Here is a 5,684-nt window from a genome sequence, read left to right on the forward strand (position 1 = left end):
AATTGTAGACCTCCACAAGTCTGGTTCATCCTTGGGAGCAATTTCCAAATGCCTGAAGGTATCACATTCATTTGTACAAACAATAGTACGCAAGTATAAACACCATGAGACGACGCAGCCGTCATACCGCTCAGGAAGGAGACGCGTTCTGTCTCCTAGAGATGAACGTACTTTGGTGTGGAAAGTGCAAATCAATCCCAGAACAACATCAAAGGACCTTGTGAAGATGCTGGAGGAAACAGGTACAAAAGTATCTATATCCACAGTAAAACGAGTCCTATATCGACATAACCTGAAAGGCCGCTTAGCAAGGAAGAAACTACTGCTCCAAAACCGCCATAAAAAAGCCAAACTACGGTTTGCAACTGCACGTGGGGACAAAGATCGTACTTTTTGGATAAATGTCCTCTGGTCTGATGAAACAAAAATAGAACTCTTTGGCCATAATGACCATCGTTATGTTTGGAGGAAAAAGGGGGTAGCTTGCAAGCCGAAGAACACCATCCCAACAGTGAAGCACGGGGGTGGCAGCATCATGCTGTGGGGGTGCTTTGCTGCAGGAGGGACTGGTGCACTTCACAAAATAGATGGAATCATGAGGAAGGAAAAGTATGTGGATATATTGAAGCAACATCTCAAGACATCAGTCAGGAAGTTAAAGCTTGGTCACAAATGGGTCTTCCAAATGGACAATGACCCCAAGCATACTTCCAAAGTTGTGGCAAAATGGCTTAAGGTCAACAAAGTCAATGTATTGGAGTGACCATCACAAAGCCCTGAACGCAATCCAATGGAAAATTTGGGGGCAGAACTAAAAAAGCGTGTAGGATTTCTATTTGCAATATATATTTCAACTGTACTGTGATGTCTTACAATAGTTCTGAACCTTTCTATTCTCATTGTTTCTACAGATCGTGAATTGAAAATAAACATTTTTGACATTGTTAAAGAAAAAGCCATATCTCAGACTGCACATCTTAATCTTTCATTTTTATTGGCCAGTCTGAGATATGGCTTTTTCTTTGCAACTCTGCCTATAAGGTCAGCATCCCGGAGATGCCTCTTCACTGTTGATGTTGAGACTGGTGTTTTGCGGGTACTATTTAATGAATCTGCCAGTTGAGGACCTGTGAGGCGTCTGTTTCTCAAACTAGACACTCTAATGTATTTGTTGTGCACCGGGGCCTCTCACTCCTCTTTCTATTCTGGTTAGAGCCAGTTTGTGCTGTCCTGTGAAGGGAGTAGTACACAGCGTTGTACGAGATCTTTAGTTTCTTGGCAATTTCTCGCATGGAATAGCCTTCATTTCTCAGAATAAGAATAGACCAATGAGTTTCAGAATAAAGTTATTAGTTTCTGGCCATTTTGAGCCTGTAATCGAACCCACAATTGCTGATGCTCCAGATACTCAACTAGTCTCAAGAAGGCCAGTTTTATTGCTTCTTTAATCAGCACAACAGTTTTCAGCTGTGCTAACATAATTGCAAAAGGGTTTTCTAATGATCAATTAGCCTTTTAAAACGATAAACTTGGATTAGCAAACACAACGTGCCATTGGAACACATGACTGATGGTTGCTGATAATGGGCCTCTGAATGCCTACAATTGCCATTTACAACATTAACAATGTCTACACTGTATTTCTGATCAATTTTATGTTATTTTAATGGACAAAAAAATATATTTTCTTTCGAACGTTAGTGTATATATACAGTGGCTTGCGAAAGTATTCACCCCCCTTTGCAATATATTTTTTTTCGTGAAACAAACAAGAAATAAGACAAAAAAACTGAAAACTTGAGCATGCAGAACTATTCACCCCCCCAAAGTCAATACTTTGTTGAGCCACCTTTTGCAGCAATTAAAGCTGCAAGTCTCTTGGGGTATGTCTCTATAATGTTGGCACAACCTCCGTCCCATTATCAAATCTTTGGAAGACTGAAACAGGTTTCCCTCAAGAATTTCCCTGTATAAATCCCCCTTGGCGTTTTTCCTATTTTGTTGCATTACAACCTGTAATTGAAATGGATTTTTATTTGGATTTCATCTAATGGACATACACAAAATAGTCCAAATTGGTGAAGTGAAATGAAAAAAATAACTTGTTTCAAAGAATTCTAACAAATTAATAACGGAAAAGTGGTGCGTGCATATGTATTCACCCCCTTTGCTATGAAGCCCCTAAATAAGATCTGGTGCAACCAATTACCTTCAGAAGTCACTTAATTTGTTAAATAAAGTCCACCTGTGTGCATTCTACGTGTCACATGATCTGTCACATGATCACATCATATATACACCTGTTCTGAAAGGCCCAGAGTCTGCAACACCACTAAGCAAGGGGCACCACCAAGCAAGCGGCACCATGAAGACCAAGGAGTTCTCCAAACAGGTCAGGGACAAAGTTGGGGAGAAGTACAGATCAGGGTTGGGTTATAAAAAAATATCAGAAACTTTGAACATCCCAAGGAGCACCATTACATCCATTATTTAAAAATGGAAAGAATATGGCATCACAACAAACCTGCCAAGAGAGGGCCGCCCACCAAAACTCACAGACCAGGCAAGGACGGCATTAATCAGAGATGCAACAACTCTCTACTGACCGGGATGACCGCCAACTCCTTCGAATGTCACTCAACAACCGTATGATGACATCAAGTGACCTACAAAAAAAAATGGCAAATGGCAGCTGGGGTGAAGTGCACTACAAGGACGGTTTGAAACAGGCTCCTAGGGGCAGGGCTGAAGTTGTGCAAAGCTAGAAAAAAGCCCTTCATCAATGATAAGCAAAGAAGAGCCAGGCTGAGGTTTGCAAAAGACCATAAGGATTGGACCGTAAAGGACTGGAGTAAGGTCTCCTTCTCTGATGAGTCCAATTTTCAGCTTTGCCCAACACCTGGTCGTCTAATGGTTAGACGGAGACCTGGAGAGGCCTACAAGCCACAGTGTCTCGCACCCACTGTGATATTTGGTGGAGGATCGGTGATGATCTGGGGGTGCTTCAGCAAGGCTGTCTTTGTGAAGGACGCATGAATCAAGCCACGTACAAGGTTGTCCTGGAAGAAAACTTGCTTCCATTTGCTCTGACATTGTTCCCCAACTCTGAGGATTGGTTTTTCCAGCAGGACAATGCGCCATGCAACACAGCCAGGTCAATCAAGGTGTGGATGGAGGACCACCAGATCGAGACCCTGTCATGACCAGCCCAATCTCCAGACCTGAACCCCATTGAAATCTTCTGGAATGTGATCTAGAGGAAGATGGATGGTCACAAGCAATCAAACAAAGCCGAGCTGCTTGAATTTTTGCGCCAGGAGTGGCATAATGTCACCCAACATCAATGTGAAAGACTGGTGGAGAGCATGCCAAGACGTATGAAAGCTGTGATTGAAAATCAGGGTTATTCCACCAAATATTAATTTCTGAACTCTTCCTAAGTTAAAACATTAGTATTGTGTTGTTTAAAAATGAACATAAACTTATTTTCTTTGCATTATTCGAGGTCTGAAAACACTGCATCTTTTTTGTTATTTTGACCAGTTGTCATTTTCTGAAAATAAATGCTCTAAATGACAATATTAATATATAAATGTTGTCAGTAGTTTATAGAATAAAACAAAAATGTTATTTTTACCCAAACACATACCTATAAATAGTAAAACCGGAGAAACTGGTAATTTTGCAGTGGTCTCTTAATTTTTTTCCGCAGCTGTATATCCACCCCAAACAACATAACTCCAATACAAAAAAAGTATCCCGATTGGGTTTTAAACAGTTACATGTAATATAGTTTTTAAAGATGAATAAATATTTAAAAAAACAATTTGTTTCAACTATATTGTGAAAATATCACATATACAATATATTGTACCAGAGGGTGAACAGTGTATACCATCTGTGTTTACTTTTTGGACATTTAAGCAACTTTTTGAACAATTTAATGGGGGGGGTCTACAGGTTTTTTCGTTAGGATACATCAAGGGAAGCTTTTTGAGTTTGATTATTTACATTTTAGGGAAGGATTTAAGGAATAATAAGGACATTGAAAGTCTGTCTCAATTAATTTGCCAGTCATGGATGGGTTGATTATTATTGTCGGAGTGACACAGCCCGCTGTTTGTAGCCTCCATATGTTTGTAGTGTTTCCCGTCGCTGGATCCTGGCTCTCTCCTTTTCATGAAAGTTTCCTCTTTCGACCAACAGGAACAGATATCACAGGCTCCAAACTGTCGAAGGGATCCATAATCAAAAGGTCCACAACACTAGAGCTCAAAGCTAACTTAACGCAAGGTAGCCAGCGCTCGAACAGCTGAGAGTGACAGCTGTCTATCACCATATCTGGCTGACTAAACCAGGTGTTAGCCTAAATGAATAAGATAAGGTTCTGATTACATTCTTAAGTGTGGATTTTGTTGTTGTTGAGAAAACTGGCTTATGACTGAACAGATAAATATAATAGAAATTATTCGCTAAATGACTCACTTTTGCGCCAGCGGCAAAAAACATATGCAACGTTCCAGCCATCTGGACAGTGGATATAGCCAGAGCCATATGTTTAGAGAGTTGGGCCAACTTGTTTTATTTTTTATACTGTTCTAATTCTAGACATTCAGTTACATATATATATTTTTTAAATATTCCCCATGTAATGTTAATGGGGTGCTAACATGGCTGCCATACATTTAATTATTGTATTCCAGAGTTTTCTGAAGTTTAAACCCCGCCCTCTTCAACATTGTGATTTTGGGTGACTTTAACATCCATGTTGACTCACCCAAGTGCTCTATGGCTGCTGACTTCCTCAACTTGCTGGACTATCGAAACCTTGTGCAAAATATTAATGTCCCCACTCACAACCGTGGAAACACATTGGACCTCATTATCACTGGAGATGTCCCTGCCTCTGAACTTACCATATCTGACCACAAGGCTGTGACATTGTCTCTGACTGCTCCCACTCTTCTCCACCGCCCAAAGAGTACCATTAAATTCCGCAACCTAAGGAAACTCAACCCATCCCTCTTCCTAGAACACATCCAGCACACCTTTGAGTCTGACTGCAGTGAGCTGGCCCTCGACGACATGGTCAACCTGCATAACAGCACTCTGAGTACTACCCTGAACATCCTTGCTCACAAAACAAAACACTAAAAGTAACTTTCCAACGCTCTCTATCCTGGTTCACTGATTTACTGCGCAGAATGAAGACTCAAGGTCGTAAGTTTGAGAGGCACAGGACGAAAGATGGCCTCACTATCCATCTACTGGACCATCAGGCAAGCTACTCTGCTGCCCTAAAAGTAGCACAATCAGCCTTCTAATCCACCACGATTGACAAAAACAAAGCTAACCCCAAAACCCTGTTCTCAACTATCAACCGCCTTCTCAACCCTGTAAACTCATGCTCTCTTACAGCCTCACCTGAGCGGTGCAATCACTTCTCTGATAGTTTTCAAGAGTAAGATTGACAACATCAGAACAAACATCATGGCCTCTAAGATGACCTGCACCCCACCTCATGAGCCCTCAACCCAGACTGCCCCTCCCCTCAGCAAATTCACAGAAGTCACATCCACCGCTGTGCAGTCAATCATCTTTAAAATGAAGGCCGCCACTTGCTCCCTTGACCTTACCCCTACATCCCTACACAAAACCTGCTCATCTAGCCTGCTTTAGTTTGT

The sequence above is a fragment of the Coregonus clupeaformis genome, chromosome 26, assembly GCF_020615455.1.
Source record: "Coregonus clupeaformis isolate EN_2021a chromosome 26, ASM2061545v1, whole genome shotgun sequence".
In the NCBI taxonomy this organism is placed as follows: domain Eukaryota; kingdom Metazoa; phylum Chordata; class Actinopteri; order Salmoniformes; family Salmonidae; genus Coregonus; species Coregonus clupeaformis.